This window comes from Amblyomma maculatum, chromosome 2 (assembly GCF_055883805.1).
Source record: "Amblyomma maculatum isolate TAMU_Amacu chromosome 2, ASM5588380v1, whole genome shotgun sequence".
Lineage (NCBI taxonomy): Eukaryota > Metazoa > Arthropoda > Arachnida > Ixodida > Ixodidae > Amblyomma > Amblyomma maculatum.
This window is the reverse complement of record NC_139345.1, coordinates 172,078,100-172,101,542: the sequence shown is the minus strand read 5'-3', so window position 1 is coordinate 172,101,542 and position 23,443 is coordinate 172,078,100. Positions and strand designations below refer to the sequence as shown.

At 42.6% G+C, this 23,443-nt stretch overlaps 1 long non-coding RNA gene across 5 annotated transcripts in view; it reads left to right on the top strand.

The window, feature by feature from the left end:
• The first annotated feature begins 5,462 nt into the window (after positions 1-5,462).
• Positions 5,463-23,443, top strand: part of LOC146200439 (uncharacterized) — a 67,343-nt gene continuing 49,362 nt past the window's right edge. For 2 of the 5 annotated variants that reach the window (XR_014705231.1, XR_014705235.1), the window contains exons 1-3: positions 5,464-5,623; positions 6,174-6,274; positions 11,822-11,882. This is a non-coding gene — a long non-coding RNA (uncharacterized LOC146200439). Of the gene's footprint in view, positions 5,624-6,173; positions 6,275-11,821; positions 11,883-23,443 lie in introns of all 5 variants that reach the window. The other 3 variants (XR_014705233.1, XR_014705234.1, XR_014705232.1) reach the window with 3 other exon arrangements.

Genomic DNA, 23,443 nt, shown 5'->3' with positions numbered 1-23,443 from the left:
CACCATAACGTGGTATACGCGTGCAATGCATGTATTTGAGATCAGTGCGCCAAAATTGTTTCGTAAATTGATTGCATTGCCTCTGTGCCAGCTAGAGACTAGTTAATACGCTTTTGGGAGGACGTTTCGCACGTAGGTCAGACACATGCGCCGGACATGTGGGCCGCCATGTTCTGAGTTAGTGAGCCTGACTGAGGTGGCCAACCCCTTTTCGCGGTAACCGTGGTTTGCAAACTACGGTTTGGTATAACGTGTGGATGTCCGTAAGTGCGGTTAGCATTAACCGCAGTGAAGCCTAGCCATGGATAGACTGCACAAGTGACAAGAGTATAAAGCTCCTTAGCTGTGGCTGCGGTAATAAAAGGGTAAGCGAGTGGAAAGAAAAATCAATGAAGAGAGGAACAATAGGGAGAGTAGACACGATAGAGACATAAAACAGTGACAAGACCACCGCAACCGCTCGCGATTGTCTTAACACAACACGCTCGTCACTCCGATTGTGCAGCAATTGTTCGCACAGCGTCCGCACGTGCAGTAAGAAGTCAAGTTCGGGGGGGGGGGGGGGGGAGGAGAGTTCCTCGGATGATTTTATTCCCATCGAGGAAAAGACGCTTCCCAGCGAGCGGAGCGCAGGAAGGAGGGTATGAGGCACGTAGTGTTCATAGGGTACCTCTGACAGTGCATCTCCCCTCCCATTCTTCCTGCCGAAAGCTTTTTATGCATTTCAACTGCCCCCCCCCCCCCCCATTACTCTCGACCTGCTGTCAGGCTCACTCTGCCGTTCTTAAATACCTTCCCCTCTTCGACAATGCTCTTGCCGTCCTCATGGCATTCGCTCAGTGGCGGAGATGCTGTCACCGAACCACACAACCACCTGAAAGAAAAAGTTTGCACGCCGGATTTCTTTCCGTTTGCAGTCTTTGGAGGCGGAAATCTCGATTATATACAGGAAGAGGGCTTCAGTCTGGCTAGCACGAGTGCTTCTTTTGAATACCACTGTTATTTTAACATGTGATACTTCCTGAAGTGGCTATGGACTACATTTCGCTTTAATTGTTGCGGCAGGACGATAGCGAGAGACAAAGCACCATTCTGAATGGCGAAATTTCAAGCCTTGCTTCGTGCACGTAGCAATTCCAGCCGAAAAGTAGGAATTTATTTTTTCTCATTCCATCGAAAGCCAAGTAACTGTTCTGTCGCCTCATATGTGCCGTACGTTCGTAAACTATTTGCTCCTTAGTCGTTCATTGAGGAGAGAAATCCGGAGTGCTTGCTATTCTACAGGTGAAGACCTCTCAGGGCAATTTCACATGCAAATGAATTAGCGAATTCTTTGTAAAGAGGCGTTGATGTCGTAAGTGAAACATTTGTAATTCACTCAAATGTCGTTGCTTTTCCCGGTTTAGTGGCAGCAACAGCTCGTAACTAATTCTTCCGAAACGGTGGCGGAAATCGCCAGTACCATTTGCATTTGAAACTTGCCAAATTTCTTGACTATAATCAGAGTCGTTAGGTACAAGACAACGCGCACTTTCTTGTGTTTTTTTTAACAATCGCTGAAGCTTTAACAATGCCATAATATCAAAATGTGCTGATTTAAAACTTTAGGGGAACTTTCAGCTTGATCTTCTGTCTCATTTCTCACCCTCCTATATCATAATTTTTCATAAGCGATAGTAATATGCCGCTGAGCCAATTAGTTTGTAGTTAGTTACCTGAAACTTCACATTTCGGTACAATTTAGTAAAGAAAAAGTAGCTGCCTTTCATTCAGAACAGAGGCTCTAGAACTATTTGTGTTAAACTGTTGCCAAGGTGTTGCAGTCCGCTGTTTAGCATATGCCAGTGGTCTGTATACCGTTCCACTGCGACGTCATGAAAAGTAGTGAACACAGCTGTTTGTTAAAAGGCTCCGGTCGAAAATATTTTCTTCCCCGGTGACTGCGAGACTTCGCCCCCAGAACGCAAGGCCGCAAAGTGTTTTTGAAACGAGTAACTAATACCGCAGTTACAGCCACCGCAATCACCCGATTGTGTCGTGCTTATCTGCTTCCGTTCCCTCGTAAAGGTTTTTCACTATCCTACCCGAGGTCGTCTAGTCTCCGCAAGACAAATTCCCCTTCCTCCTCCGCGTTTGGCGGCAGGTGGGGCGGGGCACTCCGTGTGCGCGAAAAAAAAAAAAAAAGAAACGGGCGAGGGAGCGCGCGCCGCTGGATTCAATCTGGCCCTGGCGAGGGAAAAGCGCGCAGCGAGCTGTAGGCACCCATCCTTCACATCAGACCGCGAGTCGGACCAATGGACGTTGTTCCCGACAAATACGTCAAAGCTACGGCTCGACGGGCCAGCGCAGGGAACGGGAAAGCTGGCTTCCCGAAGGAGAGCATCAGAGAGCTTTAATTTCTATTTTCGTTGCTTTGCTGCGCGTGTGTCACTGTAGCATTTTGCACAGACTATCTCCGGTACCTGATCGAAACATTGGGCTCCTTCGCTTAAAAGGTCCTTCCCTGGACAGTGGCCCTTTAAGACTTCTTTGTTTTGCAATAAATACGTTGAAATACAACAAGTATATTTGCCTGATGCATAATTCATGCATTGCCGGAATCATGTTCTGTGTTTACATGCACGTTACCAACTTTCTGATTCCTCCGTTTCGCTGTGTAAATAATAAACTTTGTTTCTATGTCTGGTGATTTGCTTTTATATTTGCATATACCATCTCTGAAACGCAAGGCGCACTTTCTGAATCCTGAACTTTGCTCAGCAAAGGATTACAAGTTTCGCTAGAGCAAGCTGGCGATAGAAATGTCATAGATCCGTGTACACTGTTCCACACAATCTACATGGTCCAATAAAGTTTTTTCCCCGAGTCCTTTTTTTTCGCTTCTTTCAATGAATGTTTGATGACTACTAAAAACAAGTCCAGTATTTATGTGTCGTGTTGCTAAATGAATTATGGATTAAAATCTCTTTTCAAATTAACAACTAAAATGAGAGATATGTTTGTAGGGAAGTGATGGCTCCGCCAGTGAAATCAATGTGATTTCAGTGGGGAAAATGGAGCAGTAAAGCGTTGTTGTGCTTTCTACACACAGGCGATATTAGCTTTACTTAGCTTAACTTTAGATATCGACCTACGAAAAAGGATAAATTGCAATAGTTGAGAACATTCAATTTCGCATACTCTTCAGTTACCTAGTCTAAGAAAGCTTTCAGTTTAAACAATTCGCAACCTCGCAGCCTATACAGGTTTCACCAAGCCATTTGTCTAATTATACGTAGTCCATAATATTCTGCGACTTACAGGCTTACGTGCAACTCCGGTAAATGTTATTAGGGTTTATTGGATGCGATATAGCCCTTTCTGCTGGCCCCATGCAGCATCTGCAGAAAGTGGCTTCATCGGGAAAGCCAGCAGCCCTTCTTGTTGTCTGGTGTCGAGTCCTCCACAACTGACACGAATTCAAGACGCATGTGCATGTCACCCGGTACCTTTGTGATTTCTGCGAAGCAATTCTGTTTATACCTGCTGCATGCAGCCTGTTCCACACCAAATCAATAGATGCAATAAAGGTTAGCATATCACGAAGCAATCGAGCACTGAAGAATTGGTCATGAGTGGATACTACTACAATCATTTGATTTTCGTCGTATATAGTCGCTCTTGTGGCCAACCAAGGGCAGCATCCCAAATTTCGCCTTGCCTGATGCAGGCTTCCAGCCCTACCTTTATGATGGCAATGAATGTCCCATCTAGAACCGGGATTTATTGCTAGATATTACGCACGTAGCTCAGAGCTGCCAGAATCATGCGTTTGGGCTATCTTAGAGAAGCGGTTTGCGTTATGTGCATTCACCGTATATTTTAAACATCTTAGACACAGCTTAAGCATTCATACTCAGAAATAAAGCTTCATTGCAGGAATGGCTTTACACACAAAAGAACAAATTCAGTCTTCACATAGTGATAATGAAGCAATTAACTAGACATGTTTTAACACCTTGGCTAACACTGCTGTTTATGTATACGTAAAAAAAACTAAACACCCCCTCCTGAGTTGTGTCTGGCTTAATGAGGGAGAAGCGTCCCTGAAGTAAGGACAGGATATAATAATTCACGAGCGCCTTAGTTTTGGTGTTGATAATTTAGAACAATTTCACTTTACCTATGCAAATGTCAAAATTTGACATTAGAGGTGAGCGGGTAGTTTGAAAAGGTTGCAGAAAGCCACATTGTTATGCATTCCGCCGAAGTGACCTTACAGCGATAGAAACTGTGGCTTTTACTCCACAAACTAGCCTGTCTCACAAAACCTGCCGCCAAGGAAATTTCGCGAAATCACTCATTTCGACTTAATGTGCACTGAGGGAATACTATTTCAAAAAGCAAACAATATATCGTAGCAGGCACCCCTGACCGAACAATATATGGCTGCATCTACTTAAAATAGGCTCCATGCGAGGCAGAAGAGATTGAATGGCAATATTTGTTTTTCCGAGCATTTTTGGTTTTAACCGCGGCTATTGCCGCCTATGACCGCTAGCATACGAGTTTTGGCTATTCACACTATTAGGTATTGTCAGTGGGGCCAGGCATAGTATGAAGCGAAATATAAGTGAGCATCCAGCACTCATTATTTAATCGATCTCGGTTTCTCTAATTTGCTCTCCATGGCGTTTATCATTAAACCCAATGAAGTAGACTTCTCCCTGAAAAGGTGCGCTGTAAAGATAATCTAGGGTTGGAAAGCCACTCGAGCCCCCTACTTCGTCACGACGCATGGCCTATGTGCCTTTGTAAAGATAAATACTCTATCTACATAAACTATAACATGAACTAAAACAGGTTCGTTTACATACCTCAAGTGAATATAGTTAACACGTTTGTTCTTTCAATAACCTATCCTGGAAATCTCGAATTAAGGCAGATTTATATGGAATGGTCGATTTGAACCCAAATTACCGCTAGCTCTTATTGCCACTTGGCGTTGTCGCTATGGACCGTAAAGCACTTCTCATTGCAACTGTTCCTAAAGCCCTCATGTTTTCTTTGGAAGGTAATTTCATTTTTTCCGTCTTTGCTCATTGATATACGTGGATATCAAACCCTCTCCTTTTTTCTCCCCTCTTTTTTTGTTCATCCCTCCCGGGTATAGATACCCATAAAAGCCTCGGGTCTGCATAATGAAGTCTACACAAAGACTGAGCGTCATGCATCATTTTTGCTCCTGAGAGTACATCGTACATGTCACCCATTAGATATGCAACGAAACCTACCAATTTATTACATATACTATTAATTTAATGCTTTCTGTAGCGAAAATTTTGCTTTTCCTATTTCAGCACTGCTCACATCAGCCAGCTACCATGATTAATTACCAATTGTACGCCGGGTATACAAAAGCGAAATGCTGTATTTTAAATTCATTTGGTGCTGCCTTAGCGGAAAGACGAAAAACATGTGCCATGTAATAAATGTGAGAGTGCAAGACAGTATTTATGTCGACGATCAACTCGCCTGCACACGCACTGTCGCATGTTTATCTGTAGGATTTCGACTTACGATAATATTGGCTGCCCGTTGCTTCGGCGTTAGAAGATTGCGAGAGGTAATGAAGATTAGAGAGGTAATGTATTTCACGCTGGCTGGCGAATTGGAAAAGCGCGATAGCATTCATGAACCATTACGATTGTAACAATATACATACACCTGTTAGAAATTGTAGCTGGTGTTTCAGTACATGGGGCAAACTTCCTCCCACGTTTAGCCGTTCCAGTAGGTCGCTCCGGGTTTTGGGATTTAGACAAGAGAGCTACCAGTTTTTCTCTTTTTATAATATGCTCGCTAATTCTAATACCAGCTGGTAGCACCCGTGTCAGTGCTTGCTTGTCCAGTGTAGAACACTTACCAATTCAATGATAAAGGGGTGAGGACCTTTCGAGATATAGAGAAACATGTGGAATCATGCTAGATATTGTATCACTTTATCTATGATTACTGCTCATGAGTGCCTTATTATTCTGAATTACAAGATGACGTCACAGTAATCACTTTCATTGCTGTTCAATAGTCTTCGCTGCTGCTATTGTAATACAGTTTAAAACAACCGTAGGCGATTATGTATTCGTTTGGGTTAAGCGAATTTATGAATTACGTTGCACTACGTTTTGTTGCAGTAACGGAAGCAAGTAATTGTGAAGGCGTCAAAAATGAATACAATGATTCACGGAAAACTTTTAATTTTCTGTTTACTTGGCCTTCACATTTTTGTGCCAAGGTGAGTACGCTTATTGTGCTATACAAAATGTTTATCCGACGCCACCAGCTTTATTCTAGGCCAAAAGTGACAAGCATCATAACTTTTTGTTATAACTAGTTCTTGTCCGACTTGTCCCGCGTTGTAGAAATATCTGCCTGTTCCAATTCTAAATAGTTGGTAGAAAAATAAGCAGTTTTTAAGGACATGTTGCGACAGATTTATTGGGTTTCTTTTGCCAACTCTTCTTTCGGATTCTTGTTTGCGTACATAAACTTTCTTACTCACCTAAGCAAAAATGCCTTTATTTGTTCCTCTGTGTCACACGAACTCTGTGTCATACGGTAATATATGAACGGCCACATGACACAGGTATAACACCCCGCATAACTAGGCCGTACGTACGCGTCTGCGTGGCCTGGGCGGGAGTGTCTAACTGAGACTTTAATGCCCTGAAAAACATATTCTATTTCATCTTTCCATCTGTAAGGAAAGACCCGTGTCGGCCATTGCATGTAGTCGCCTTGTGTCCAGGAACTGTATGACTATCGAATTTTCGGCCATACCAGGCGCAAACTAAGACCTGCCAGAGCAATTTCCGTGATTTTCGCCCACGTCGCTGACGCCGAAACCGGCGATGCGGATTTTCTGGATGTCACGCCCTTCACACAACACAATCGTGGTAATAAGGCCTACACTGCACCATCATTGTAATACTCAACTCTTCTTACTCCCAGTAATTTGGGATGCAAATTCCAACTTCGCTATGGAATCGCTTGGCACTAATTTTAATAGGTAATTTGCAAAATAAGTTACATGCGCATCTCATGATTTAAATGCCGGAAACCCTTGTGTAAAACAAGCCAGTAGTTAAATAGGGAAAGCACGCAACAAAATCTAACCGTAAGAAAGTCATACACCTTATATCTGGTAACTGCGTGCTACTGCTAGTTTAACATGATCTCTCAAGGCCAGCCTTTTTCTGAGATATTCGACCCCTTATTTTATTTTGTTTAAAACGCTTTTTAGCTGTATTCTCATTAACCTCTTTGCCTGGAGAATACTTGCCTGTTCCTCCTCAGCCGCCCATTCTCGTCTAGCTGCTGTATTTTCGCTTACAGCTTTCTTGCTGTCCAGCCGTTCACCTAATAGGTCGAAAGTGCTAATGGCCCGTTTCTGCACAAATTCGGTGCTCCCAAATATGCGCGAACACGCTAAAGTACTGGTACATTTCAGTTCATGGCATGTATTTCAAGGGCTACAACGGGAAGGGGGGGGGGGGGGGGTGACCCTAAAGTACTCAGCCCGTCCTCCTTTGGGATCGATCTGGACAAGGCAGAGTGACCGTCGCCGCTTAGAACCAGCATGGGTCTCAAGTCAGTATTGCAGGGACAAACTCAGAGAACACATTTCACAGATCAAATGATAATTATGTGTCATATATGCGAGAACGTTCCTTTTTACAGCATGGTATATCATTGTGTCCTTGCTCAATAAAGAAATGATGGAGGTTTTATTCGTCGATTCTGAAATATTTTGTGCATAGGAGATTTCTTTTTCGGAGCCCTAAGCCACATCGGATCTGCTATAGCAGTCGAACTTTTCATATCAAGGTTTCGAGCTTAAGCATTTAATCATAGCATTGTGGTCGCAGAAGTGGCCACTCTCGTGCCGCCTTCGAGAAATATATTCGCGATATTTTAAAGGCATCGAGACTTCAGACAGGGGCTCCTGTTTTCCCGTTTTGTTCACTGTTGTCATGCGCGTCCAGCGAGACACCCCCGGCGATCGAAATTTCATCGCTTGAGCTGTTCTTTTTGTGTTTTGATGCGTGCGAGTTAGGCCACACGGTTAGTCAGCAGCACGAGCCTGCTGTGTTCTGACAAGGGTTCTGGTCTATAGGCATTCGCAGAATCGCCGCGCAGGGAAAAAACAGATGCCCCAGAAACAAATAGAGAATGAAGACAGCGACTGCTGCTGCCCGTACCATCTTGCTGCGTGCTGTATTGTTTAGAAAAGCACTTTTTAGGGTCTGCTCGTGGGGCTGTAGTCTTAAAAGGAAACCCTTAACGGCTTTGGGGACTGCATACTCCTCACTTTCCACACCCTCCTCCCCCAACGTGGCGGGCTTGGTTAGCCTCTGACCAGCTGCAAGATCAGTTGGCCTTGGTGACCCTGGCTCAGGACATTCTTAACGCTTAATGTAATGCGTTAAATAAAGTTGTTTCCTCCTCCTCCTGATGCAAAGCAAACCAATTTTGATTGCGCCAGAGTGCCATTGGCCCACTGAACCTACGCTTAAACGCCCTGATTGTGCATAAGAAGCTTGATTCTGATTGATGCTTTAAAGGTAACCGAGAATCGTGCACAAAGGTATTTAAGGGGATATTTTACCGCGAAATAGAGAGCAGAGCGGCGATATTCTGCTGCGTCTTGTCTGCCTTCTTTCTGACTTGCACAGTACTTAGTCCTTTCATCGATAAACGGCATATAGAGCGCCTGTTTCCAAAGCAACGTGTCGCCGTACGAGCCACAGAAGGAGCTTAGCGCTCTCCGACCGATGCCCTTTACGATCACCGCCAGTCAGAACACGCCATTCTTTCCATCTTTAATTTGTTCGTTCGTATGTTCGAATCCGATCTCATCCTTCCATTTGAACGAGGTCGCCAAAATTGGCAGCTACTTCCTTCTTGGTCATGCCGTCTGGCCTCGTGACGACAAAGAAATTGGCAAAGCATGACCTTTTAGTTTCACGAGTGAATCTGAAATGAGTGCAAGCGCACAATTGCACCGTTGTACAATCAGTGCCCGTCATGTTACCAGCCAATTACTACCTACCTCTTGCCAGGCACATCCTAAACTTTTCGAGGCAGAGAGTTTCAAACGAGAGTTGAAAAGGTTTTTTATGCCACCTCGGCCTATTAAGGCGGAAACGATTAAGGTGAATAACTTTACAAAAAGCAGACCCGACACCCAGTTTTCCGCCTTGACAATTGCCATAAAAGAGTTAGTATCATCCATCCCGATAATGACATGAGTACAAGCGCTGACATTATAAGATAGCAACGGAGCAATATGATCCTCAAGCGAGCTATCGTTTAACCTCAGAAGGCTTTTTGAAACTGCTCGCAACGTAGTAAAGTTCAATGTTTCCAAAACGGCAATACACCATGTGCTAATAAAACAAAATCTGCATCGGCCGGTGTGTTGAACCAATGCTAAGCAGCTTTTTTCTTGTTGACCGCGACATAAGCGGAGATAGCAGGAGAAGGGCCGAAGATAGTTGCTGCTTTTGGTACGTTAATTGACTACCTCGTTCTGTTCAATATATGTACTCCACGACCTCAGTGGTTTATTTCGGAAACTTCAAGTGTCGCATTGCGGGGTGCCACTTTGCGCAGGTACGCTGGACGTGAAAACCATAAGAGAAGAGCTGAAAATGGCGAAACCTCAAGGCTTAGAAATAATTCCATTACCAAATAAGCGTTATTGTTCCGTGCTAAGGCAGACGTCTTCACATCCATGTAGCTCAGTAACGGTAGCTTCTGGAAGTCAGTTCACATTTTGACTTCGTCGGTGGAGTGTTCATTTGGAGTGCAGTAAATTTTTTGTTTTGCTTTTGTCGCCGCTTTGCTTCCGGCGTGCTTGTCTGCAACTATAAAGTAGGTACGTTTTTTGAACGCGCTTTTATATTTGGATGCGCTTTTAGAAGTAATAAACAGTCGCAGGGAGCCCTTGCACTACTTGCTATTGAGGAAGGTCGCTTCGTCCTGTGACTCTGTGTCACAAATGCAGCAAGGAATTGCGGCACTGGATTTTTGCCGGATTCTCTCATAACAAAGGGACCATTTTTGAAACAAAAATTACTTCCCGGAAATGTTCCTAACAGCTTTTAGCGCTATGGCGTTAACAGTTGAGGTGTCATGTCTGCTGAGCCGGTTGCGGTGCTGTTGTTACATGTGTAGCTCTTTTGAGGCGCACATCATCAATATACTTGGTGCTGCTTATGTTTTATGGTAGTTTTTGTTATTGCGGTCGTTTTGGGTTTTTCAACATGATGACCATTTGGGCTAGTTGGTTCAAATGTAACATATTGAACAAGCGAAAGACACATAAATAGAAGAAAAGTAGCACTTCTATTCTTCTTTTCTCCTGCGTACTTCTTTCCTTGTGTTTCTGTGTCTTTTGCAGGTTTAATATGTTGTTGGCTTCTGTTCTGCAAAACAGAAAAGTTGGGATCTAAGCTCAATTTGTTTTTAGTGGCAACAGGCATAGGATGGTGATTTTACGCTTCTTGTGATAGCGATATATATCGTGGTCGCCCAAATGCATAATTTCCGGCATTTTTTATTTTTTGTTTTTGCTGAGTGGTCGCCATATTTTCATGGCCATGAGTTTGGGTTCTCCTCTGCTCCCTGTTCGCCTAGACTTAACGAAATGCACAGTTCGGCGAACGAAAGGTATGCGCACATACTTTGGAGACAAGGCCCTCTTTGTAGAAGGCAAGGGTACACATTTTAGTCTTAGAATGTGTACCCCCATCTGCTATGCTGCATTCGTCACTATACTGTAGCAAAATTGCATCTACTCCATTGCATGTACAGTTGGCCGAACTAAAGTTAAGCACGCATATTGTGGAGGCTAGACCCTCTTTGTAGAAAAGAAGGGTATAGATTGTAGTCTTAAAATATGGATACTCATGCGCTATGCTACATTCGTCAATATACTGTATAAAAATTGCATGTACTCTGTTACTGGACGCCTGATACGCAGTTCAGGGCGTTTTCCATTGTATGTTGTGGAGTAGCTATAGATTCTACCCCTTGGTGAATTTTTTTAAATTTAATAATAAACACCAAACATTTTAGAAGATCTGTGTAAAATATCCATTATCCAGTTATGCGCAACACAGCAAATGAGGCTAATAAGACAAGAGGTCACATAAGCAATGATCGAAACTTTTCCATATAAACACTTTGGTATAGCGATTACAAGATGTGGTAAAACTACCCGGTCGCTAAATTGGAACAGTTTTAACAAGATATTGAAGAATGCGTCAGCCTCATAAGCTACCCCTATATATTAAATTACAGTTCGTGGACTAAATTCAAATAATAACGTTAGGCTATGTGTTGTAGCATCAGATGCCTTAGATGACGTTTTTCTCCATTGCAACCCAACCGAATATTCCATTGATAGCTCGACTTATTGTTACCTTCATTCTGTCAACCTCTTCCATGCTTTCACAGTCCCATAATTTATACCTGTCAGAATTTACGCACGTCACATACTATGCTCTTACACTCAACACACCCCTCTTCCTCTTCGGGATACTCTGGCCCCTCGCGTGTTCGTCACGGTTCTAAGCACTGAAACCTCTCCGCTGTGTTTATTAGGAGGAATAAAATTGCATTGGTGACCTCTACCAAGTGATAGATAAGAAAACTCATATATAAAACAAATTCATGATAATAAAATTACAACTAGCGACTTCAGCCACAGTCTTCATATTCATGAATGTTTGGTAAATCCTCAAATTTCTCTTCGACTGTTTCTGCTCTTTTTCAGTGCGACAGCCAGCACCCACTGTCCCGAAGAGCCTAGCAACATACATGAGTGTGGCGGACAAGTATGTGTCTTTATTTTAATTTGTCCTGTGGATGCAAATTGAATTTTATAATCACAGGTGTTTAATGTTTTCAGTATCAGGCACATCTTTCGAGCAATAAATAAGCGAACCCAGGCGAACAGTGAGGTGACACGTGAGAATCACAGTCATTCAAATTATAATCAAGAAATGCTGCCTAAAAATGCAGCAAGATCACCTGCTTTCTTGCATGCCCTAAAATATGCATTCCTGGGAAAAAAAGGCATCTGCAAAACTTAGGCTCACGTGATGAGACAGCATTCGCTATCTTTTTTTTTTTTATTCTGGCGGCTTCCAATTCATTGTTTGAAGGCAATGAATGGGGGATATCGGCGCTGGCGAAGTATAAAAACCACAGACAACATTGCGGGCACCGCACTATACATGAGTTGAGGAGCACATGTGGTGTTATATGATTTGCGTCACAACATAGCCACTGCGACCTCAGTGATTACCGCGTTAACAGGGAGTCTGTGTTAAGCGTCTGTGTTTAGGAAGAAAGCCATCAGTGGTTGGCAGGAAAAGTACGATTAATCACAATTATAACTGCATGAAGCCACAGCATATAAAGGAATGCGAAACCCGTTGCCAAAATTACGCATATAAGTTTCTAACTTTACTTTTTTCATGACAAAATGTTCATTGCATGAGGTATTGTTGCGCCATGAAGCAGTGTAGCACGGAATGAAAACAAAGGGTGCGCAGTAGAAGAGAAATATATTCACAATCTCGAAATGCGTTTCACCTCGGTGAAATTGGTGAGACAAAAGTCATGTAGAAACGCACTAGCACTATCCTTGAACTTTCCTAGAAATATTTAGCTGACAAGAGTGCGGAATGAATGGAGACTTCTCACAACTGGCAGACATAAATAATTTCTGAAATGCTTACTTATCACAATAAATATATTTTTGCGTTAAAAAAAAATTGTACATTATTAGCACATTGTTGGCTTATTTATTGGTATACGTCACACACTTAGGCATAAAATACAGAAAGAATAATGAATGCATATGCCTTTATTTACCACTTTGAAAGAGCACAAAGAGCACGATTTGCCTCACAAGTAAGATATTGCAAGGCAGCAGACACATAAGTAAAAGCAACCAAAAATGCATAATAAGTTACATGCAGCACACAGAGCCGTCGGGAGCATACCATCATCCTGAAACTCTACAGTCATTAAACTATTTTAGAGCATTAGGAGATGAGCAAAACAGTTCATTTCATCACTGCTTTATTCAATACATACATATGGAATCAAATAGTCGCGCGATTGTTTCCCATAGTTAGTTCATGTATGTTGTATATTCACTTTAGAACTGGAATAGGTAAAAAAGCAATTCTTCCTAGGTTTTCCATTTGGCAGCATTAATAATGAACCCAGTATTGTGACAAGTAGAGAATCTAAGAATGTGTCGTAATCTTTATTCTAGAAATACATTAATGCGACAATTTGATACTGACGAAAACTTTCTGTAGCGTCAGCCATAGAGTTGAAAACAGCAGTGGTTCTTATATATATTTTTTCTGAAGCATTAATAGTTTGTTAGTGTTACTCCCAGGCGCGCTCGCCCAGATGCTGGCACGTGCAACAAAGTTTAGTGAAGCTGAATATATTTAATCCAGTTAAACTACTTGCGTTCAAAGCATTGCATACGAAATTAGGAACAAACACCACGAAATTATACACGTCTGCTGCTGGCCCTCAGATATAAAACGGTTATGATTGCAAGGAGTTCTACTGTAAAGGGATGGGAAGAGGTTAGGGGTAATCTGCGTTTAAAAAAATATAGTACACACGCTTACCGGAACCGAATGCTGCGTTCTCCCTCCATTATGGAATACAAATAAACACAGATTTACAAAATTCCTAATCAGTGATGAGGTCCACAGTATAGTAGCGGAAGTGGCAGTGCTGACGCAATGTTTAACAGTAGAATTAGATTTAGCTAAGAATTTGGTAATGACTTACTCATGCCATGCGTAGGAAATAAAAATAATTCTGCGCAACGTCGACCAGAGGTCAAATGTTGTAGACCCTTGCTTCAGTGTCCTATTTCAGTTTCGATTAGAGTAAGTTATAAATATATACAGCCGTCTCCCGTCCCACACTACCTCGAAACACCTTTGACTAATGCTCATTACTAGCCCTTAAGATTCATCAGGCGTGTGCAGCGCATAATGGTTGCAAGCACGCCGTGGCTCTCACAACTAAACGCCACCTCGACAAAGCAGCAATAGTTGTGTACCTGAATGAAAGCGAGGCCAGGAATGTGGCCTCCATTTCACGGACGTCATCAAACATTACCAAAATAACGGCTTGAGAGGCTAGTTGGTGCATCATCGTATTCAGATATGTGGCGCAAACAAAGACAAACACAGGAGAAGATCCACAACACACGCGCACACTACCAACTGTAAGAAGAACCGGAAAACACTTCCTCTTCTACACTCAGGCACGTCTCAACTTCTTCTTCTTCTCATCTCCCTCTTCTTTGCCAAGGGGAAAATGTCACACTCTTCATCGCACACCATAACCTTGTCCAAACATGGCGGTGACCAATCTCTTCTTTCTTTTCTTCTATTCTTTCTCTTCTTTACCAAGGGGAAAGTGACACTTTCTTCCTCTCAGCCCAAAAAACATCGACCAAACATGACAGTCACAAATTCTATACTGTCTTGTAAATCCACACCACTGCATTGCCCAGTAACTCCTACCACACTGGACAGGTAAATATCACCACATAGTCACAAATCATTCACTAAAAACACCACCACACAAATACAGCAAATACAGTAGGACATGTCCATCTACACACCATAACTTAAGTAGTCCCTATCTATTGAGAAACTATATCTTGCCAACATCTAAGAAGCCACGAGACCCATGTACTTAAGGGGGAAAAAATTCTGCAAACTCCTATGGCCCCAAAAACGTAAGATGAGTCCAAGAATAACAACTTTAGGCCAAGAATAACAGCTTGAGGCCCGATAATAATCTCATTCTTTGCATAACTCAAGAGAATTGCTCAATAAAATTAAATTCTTTTCTACGTAAACTCAACGAAGCTTCACTAATGCATTTTTCATTCTTCTTCTGTATCCAATACGCCTCTAAAATTTCGCGTGCCATCTTATCCCGACTCTTGCCTAATATGTTTAACCTACTAAACAACGGCTCACACTTGCACTTTTGGCAGTGCAAGGCTAAATTTGACCCTTTGCCATTTTCTATGGACTTCTCATGTTCCCTCATTCTATCATTAATACATCTTCCTGTTTGCCCAATATATAGATTACCGCACGTCAGAGGAACCTCATAAATCACCCCCACCCGACATCCAATAAAACTCTTAACATGCTTCTTATCGCATTGCCCTTTGTTTTTTCTCCCTATTATTGCACATAACCCACCCAGTTTATTGGGGGCAGAAAACACAACTGGCACCTCAAACCTACTAGCCACCTTTTTCAGGCCGTGTGCAACTCTATGTATATAAGGGATCACTTGTGGTCGTTTATTCCTCAACATATCTGGCGATCTTTTTTTCGCTTTCATTTTTTGAAGCAAAGACTCTGCCACCCCACATATAATCATACCCGGGAAACCAGCCGCATCAAGTCTTTGTAATTGATTATTAAAGCTTTCCTCTGCCATATGTACACAGGATTTTAACAAGGCCGACTCCAAACAAAGGGAAGCTATCCCTCTTTTTATAGTCTTTGAATGGGCTGATCCATATGGAAGTAGCTCTTTTTTAGCCCTGGGAAAATATTTCCAACACACTTCGCCATTACAAATTTTTATATTTAAATCAAGAAACTGCAATTTGTTGTCCACCGGTAGCTCATGAGTAAACGTAAGCCCTTTTCCTTGTATCTTAAAAATAGAAAGCACACTTTCCACACTTTGACTCACTGCAGCGCCCTTATCCACAATGACTAAGAAATCGTCAACATATCTAAATATTTTAAAACCTGATCCATTAAGGGCTGTATAAATTGCTCTGTCAACACAGGATAAAAAGATGTTACATAGAACTGGGGCAACACATGACCCTATACAAATGCCCCTTCTCTGCACATACAAATCAGACCCAAACGATACAACAGTGGACTTAAGGTAAAACTCAAGTAGGGCTAGAAAATTGTCCACATTGACACCAGCAGAGTTCTGAAAGTCTATAGTCCCATTACTTTCAATGCATTCCCGCACCGATTCAAACAATTCTAAATGTGGCACCGAATAAAACAAATCCTCTACATCAATAGAAAAAAAGTACCCAAGATTGGTTTGATCTTTTAAAAAATTGATCACTTCAAAAGAATTCTTAGTAGCAAAGGGATCATGAACCTCCAAACCTTGTGTATTGTGTCTGAACGTGATGCGTGGCAGCATCAGATCAGCCGGTATCTTCTTAAACATTTAAAAGGTTTGGAGGTTCATGATCCCTTTGCTACTAAGAATTCTTTTGAAGTGATCAATTTTTTAAAAGATCAAACCAATCTTGGGTACTTTTTTTCTATTGATGTAGAGGATTTGTTTTATTCGGTGCCACATTTAGAATTGTTTGAATCGGTGCGGGAATGCATTGAAAGTAATGGGACTATAGACTTTCAGAACTCTGCTGGTGTCAATGTGGACAATTTTCTAGCCCTACTTGAGTTTTACCTTAAGTCCACTGTTGTATCGTTTGGGTCTGATTTGTATGTGCAGAGAAGGGGCATTTGTATAGGGTCATGTGTTGCCCCAGTTCTATGTAACATCTTTTTATCCTGTGTTGACAGAGCAATTTATACAGCCCTTAATGGATCAGGTTTTAAAATATTTAGATATGTTGACGATTTCTTAGTCATTGTGGATAAGGGCGCTGCAGTGAGTCAAAGTGTGGAAAGTGTGCTTTCTATTTTTAAGATACAAGGAAAAGGGCTTACGTTTACTCATGAGCTACCGGTGGACAACAAATTGCAGTTTCTTGATTTAAATATAAAAATTTGTAATGGCGAAGTGTGTTGGAAATATTTTCCCAGGGCTAAAAAAGAGCTACTTCCATATGGATCAGCCCATTCAAAGACTATAAAAAGAGGGATAGCTTCCCTTTGTTTGGAGTCGGCCTTGTTAAAATCATGTGTACATATGGCAGAGGAAAGCTTTAATAATCAATTACAAAGACTTGATGCGGCTGGTTTCCCGGGTATGATTATATGTGGGGTGGCAGAGTCTTTGCTTCAAAAAATGAAAGGGAAAAAAAGATCGCCAGATATGTTGAAGAATAAACGACCACAAGTGATCCCTTATATACATAGAGTTGCACACGGCCTGAAAAAGGTGGCTAGTAGGTTTGAGGTGCCAGTTGTGTTTTCTGCCCCCAATAAACTGGGTGGGTTATGTGCAATAATAGGGAGAAAAAACAAAGGGCAATGCGATAAGAAGCATGTTAAGAGTTTTATTGGATGTCGGGTGGGGGTGATTTATGAGGTTCCTCTGACGTGCGGTAATCTATATATTGGGCAAACAGGAAGATGTATTAATGATAGAATGAGGGAACATGAGAAGTTCATAGAAAATGGCAAAGGGTCAAATTTAGCCTTGCACTGCCAAAAGTGCAAGTGTGAGCCGTTGTTTAGTAGGTTAAACATATTAGGCAAGAGTCGGGATAAGATGGCACGCGAAATTTTAGAGGCGTATTGGATACAGAAGAAGAATGAAAGATGCATTAGTGAAGCTTCGTTGAGTTTACGTAGAAAAGAATTTAATTTTATTGAGCAATTCTCTTGAGTTATGCAAAGAATGAGATTATTATCGGGCCTCAAGCTGTTATTCTTGGCCTAAAGTTGTTATTCTGGGACTTATCTTACGTTTTTGGGGCCATAGGAGTTTGCAGAATTTTTTCCCCCTTAAGTACATGGGCCTCGTGGCTTCTTAGATGTTGGCAAGATATAGTTTCTCAATAGATAGGGACTACTTAAGTTATGGTTTGTAGATGGACATGTCCTACTGTATTTGCTGTATTTGTGTGGTGGTGTTTTTAGTGTATGATTTGTGACTATGTGGTGATATTTACCTGTCCAGTGTGGTAGGAGTTACTGGGCAATGCAGTGGTGTGGATTTACAAGACAGTATAGAATTTGTGACTGTCATGTTTGGTCGATGTTTTTTGGGCTGAGAGGAAGAAAGTGTCACTTTCCCCTTGGTAAAGAAGAGAAAGAATAGAAGAAAAGAAAGAAGAGATTGGTCACCGCCATGTTTGGACAAGGTTATGGTGTGCGATGAAGAGTGTGACATTTTCCCCTTGGCAAACCTGACCCAACGTTAATAGTGCCATGCCCGACACACGAGCAGTGGGAGGCGGCCCTGACCAGCGACAACCTGGACCAGCAAGCCTGGATTATCCAGCTAGTCCGCAAGTCAGCTGCTGCCAGCGGAGCCCTGGACTAGGGGCACCGACCACCCAGCTCCTGCGAATATTTACTGATTATATGCTCATTAAAAGTTTTCTCTCTCTCTCTCCCCTTGGCAAAGAAGAGGGAGATGAGAAGAAGAAGAAGTTGAGACGTGCCTGAGTGTAGAAGAGGAAGTGTTTTCCGGTTCTTCTTACAGTTGGTAGTGTGCGCTTGTGTTGTGGATCTTCTCCTGTGTTTGTCTTTGTTTGCGCCACATATCTGAATACGATGAAAACATTACCAAGTTCTTTGATTGTCCCTACAGTTGTCGCCAGAAGAAACAGATTTCAAGCCAATTAGTTGCTAACTCCTAGCAATGAACTCGTGCAGTTTAGCTCTTAACTGAGGCGCCTAAATGCAAAGTTATAGGATGCATCACCATGCACGAAATGATCTTAAAACTGTCTTAGCTAAGTGCAGACTTAGTCTAAAGGATAGGCCGCCAGCATGGCCACTTAAGGCTGGAGTCGAGGCGGGGCTTCAGTCTTCGCTTAAATAAGTCACTTGCACGATTACGACTGTAGTGCCGTCTTAGTTAGGACACGAGGACGCCAGGTATACCTCAGTAGAGAAATTAGGGAAATACAGTGCAATTTCCGTGATTTTCGCCCACGTCGCTGACGCCGAAACCGGCGATGCGGATTTTCTGGATGTCACGCCCTTCACACAACACAATCGTGGTAATAAGGCCTACACTGCACCATCATTGTAATACTCAACTCTTCTTACTCCCAGTAATTTGGGATGCAAATTCCAACTTCGCTATGGAATCGCTTGGCACTAATTTTAATAGGTAATTTGCAAAATAAGTTACATGCGCATCTCATGATTTAAATGCCGGAAACCCTTGTGTAAAACAAGCCAGTAGTTAAATAGGGAAAGCACGCAACAAATTCTAAACGTAAGAAAGTCATACACCTTATATCTGGTAACTGCGTGCTACTGCTAGTTTAACATGATCTCTCAAGGCCAGCCTTTTTCTGAGATATTCGACCCCTTATTTTATTTTGTTTAAAACGCTTTTTAGCTGTATTCTCATTAACCTCTTTGCCTGGAGAATACTTGCCTGTTCCTCCTCAGCCGCCCATTCTCGTCTAGCTGCTGTATTTTCGCTTACAGCTTTCTTGCTGTCCAGCCGTTCACCTAATAAGTCGAAAGTGCTAATGGCCCGTTTCTGCACAAATTCGGTGCTCCCAAATATGCGCGAACACGCTAAAGTACTGGTACATTTCAGTTCATGGCATGTATTTCAAGGGCTACAACGGGGGGGGGGGGGGGGGTGCGGGTGACCCTAAAGTACTCAGCCCGTCCTCCTTTGGGATCGATCTGGACAAGGCAGAGTGACCGTCGCCGCTTAGAACCAGCATGGGTCTCAAGTCAGTATTGCAGGGACAAACTCAGAGAACACATTTCACAGATCAAATGATAATTATGTGTCATATATGCGAGAACGTTCCTTTTTACAGCATGGTATATCATTGTGTCCTTGCTCAATAAAGAAATGATGGAGGTTTTATTCGTCGATTCTGAAATATTTTGTGCATAGGAGATTTCTTTTTCGGAGCCCTAAGCCACATCGGATCTGCTATAGCAGTCGAACTTTTCATATCAAGGTTTCGAGCTTAAGCATTTAATCATAGCATTGTGGTCGCAGAAGTGGCCACTCTCGTGCCGCCTTCGAGAGATATATTCGCGATATTTTAAAGGCATCGAGACTTCAGACAGGGGCTCCTGTTTTCCCGTTTTGTTCACTGTTGTCATGCGCGTCCAGCGAGACACCCCCGGCGATCGAAATTTCATCGCTTGAGCTGTTCTTTTTGTGTTTTGATGCGTGCGAGTTAGGCCACACGGTTAGTCAGCAGCACGAGCCTTCTGTGTTCTGACAAGGGTCCTGGTCTATAGGCATTCGCAGAATCGCCGCGCAGGGAAAAAACAGATGCCCCAGAAACAAATAGAGAATGAAGACAGCGACTGCTGCTGCCCGTACCATCTTGCTGCGTGCTGTATTGTTTAGAAAAGCACTTTTTAGGGTCTGCTCGTGGGGCTGTAGTCTTAAAAGGACACCCTTAACGGTTTGGGGACTGCATACTCCTCACTTTCCACACCCTCCTCCCCCAACGTGGCGGGCTTGGTTAGCCTCTGACCAGCTGCAAGATCAGTTGGCCTTGGTGACCCTGGCTCAGGACATTCTTAACGCTTAATGTAATGCGTTAAATAAAGTTGTTTCCTCCTCCTCCTGATGCAAAGCAAACCAATTTTGATTGCGCCAGAGTGCCATTGGCCCACTGAACCTACGCTTAAACGCCCTGATTGTGCATAAGAAGCTTGATTCTGATTGATGCTTTAAAGGTAACCGAGAATCGTGCACAAAGGTATTTAAGGGGATATTTTACCGCGAAATAGAGAGCAGAGCGGCGATATTCTGCTGCGTCTTGTCTGCCTTCTTTCTGACTTGCACAGTACTTAGTCCTTTCATCGATAAACGCCATATAGAGCGCCTGTTTCCAAAGCAACGTGTCGCCGTACGAGCCACAGAAAGAGCTTAGCGCTCTCTGACCGATGCCCTTTACGATCACCGCCAGTCAGAACACGCCATTCTTTCCATCTTTAATTTGTTCGTTCGTATGTTCGAATCCGATCTCATCCTTCCATTTGAACGAGGTCGCCAAAATTGGCAGCTACTTCCTTCTTGGTCATGCCGTCTGGCCTCGTGACGACAAAGAAATTGGCAAAGCATGACCTTTTAGTTTCACGAGTGAATCTGAAATGAGTGCAAGCGCACAATTGCACCGTTGTACAATCAGTGCCCGTCATGTTACCAGCCAATTACTACCTACCTCTTGCCAGGCACATCCTAAACTTTTCGAGGCAGAGAGTTTCAAACGAGAGTTGAAAAGGTTTTTTATGCCACCTCGGCCTATTAAGGCGGAAAAGATTAAGGTGAATAACCTTACAAAAAGCAGACCCGACACCCAGTTTTCCGCTTTGACAATTGCCATAAAAGAGTTAGTATCATCCATCCCGATAATGACATGAGTACAAGCGCTGACATTACAAGATAGCAACGGAGCAATATGATCCTCAAGCGAGCTATCGTTTAACCTCAGAAGGCTTTTTTAAACTGCTCGCAACGTAGTAAAGTTCAATGTTTCCAAAACGGCAATACACCATGTGCTAATAAAACAAAATCTGCATCGGCCGGTGTGTTGAACGAATGCTAAGCAGCTTTTTTCTTGTTGACCGCGACATAAGCGGAGATAGCAGGAGAAGGGCCGAAGATAGTTGCTGCTTTTGGTACGTTAATTGACTACCTCGTTCTGTTCAATATATGTACTCCATGACCTCAGTGGTTTATTTCGGAAACTTCAAGTGTTGCATTGCGGGGTGCCACTTTGCGCAGGTACGCTGGACATGAAAACCATAAGAGAAGAGCTGAAAATGGCGAAACCTCAAGGCTTAGAAATAATTCCATTACCAAATAAGCGTTATTGTTCCGTGCTAAGGTAGACGTCTTCACATCCATGTAGCTCAGTAACGGTAGCTTCTGGAAGTCAGTTCACATTTTGACTTCGTCGGTGGAGTGTTCCTTTGGAGTGCAGTAAATTTTTTGTTTTGCTTTTGTCGCCGCTTTGCTTCCGGCGTGCTTGTCTGCAACTATAAAGTAGGTACATTTTTTGAACGCGCTTTTATATTTGGATGCGCTTTTAGAGGTAATAAACAGTCGCAGGGAGCCCTTGCACTACTTGCTATTGAGGAAGGTCGCTTCGCCCTGTGACTCTGTGTCACAAATGCAGCAAGGAATTGCGGCACTGAATTTTTGCCGGATTCTCTCATAACAAAGGGACCATTTTTGAAACAAAAATTACTTCCCGGAAATGTTCCTAACAGCTTTTAGCGCTATGGCGTTAACAGTTGAGGTGTCATGTCTGCTGAGCCGGTTGCGGTGCTGTTGTTACATGTGTAGCTCTTTTGAGGCGCACATCATCAATATACTTGGTGCTGCTTATGTTTTATGGTAGTTTTTGTTATTGCGGTCGTTTTGGGTTTTTCAACATGATGACCATTTGGGCTAGTTGGTTCAAATGTAACATACTGAACAAGCGAAAGACACATAAATAGAAGAAAAGTAGCACTTCTATTCTTCTTTTCTCCTGTGTACTTCTTTCCTTGTGTTTCTGTGTGTTTTGCAGGTTTAATATGTTGTTGGCTTCTGTTCTGCAAAACAGAAAAGTTGGGATCCAAGCTTAATTTGTTTTTAGTGGCAACAGGCATAGGATGGTGATTTTACGCTTCTTGTGATAGCGATATATATCGTGGTCGCCCAAATGCATAATTTCCGGCATTTTTTTTTTGCTGAGTGGTCGCCATATTTTCATGGCCATGAGTTTGGGTTCTCCTCTGCTCCCTGTTCGCCTAGACTTAACGAAATGCACAGTTCGGCGAACGAAAGGTATGCGCACATACTTTGGAGACTAGGCCCTCTTTGTAGAAGGCAAGGGTACACATTTTAGTCTTAGAATGTGTACCCCCATCTGCTATGCTGCATTCGTCACTATACTGTAGCAAAATTGCATCTACTCCATTGCATGTACAGTTGGCCGAACTAAAGTTAAGCACGCATATTGTGGAGGCTAGACCCTCTTTGTAGAAAAGAAGGGTATAGATTGTAGTCTTAAAATATGGATACTCATGCGCTATGCTACATTCGTCAATATACTGTATAAAAATTGCATGTACTCTGTTACTGGACGCCTGATACGCAGTTCAGGGCGTTTTCCATTGTATGTTGTGGAGTAGCTATAGATTCTACCCCTTGGTGAATTTTTTTAAATTTAATAATAAACACCAAACATTTTAGAAGATCTGTGTAAAATATCCATTATCCAGTTATGCGCAACACAGCAAATGAGGCTAATAAGACAAGAGGTCACATAAGCAATGATCGAAACTTTTCCATATAAACACTTTGGTATAGCGATTACAAGATGTGGTAAAACTACCCGGTCGCTAAATTGGAACAGTTTTAACAAGATATTGAAGAATGCGTCAGCCTCATAAGCTAGCCCTATATATTAAATTACAGTTCGTGGACTAAA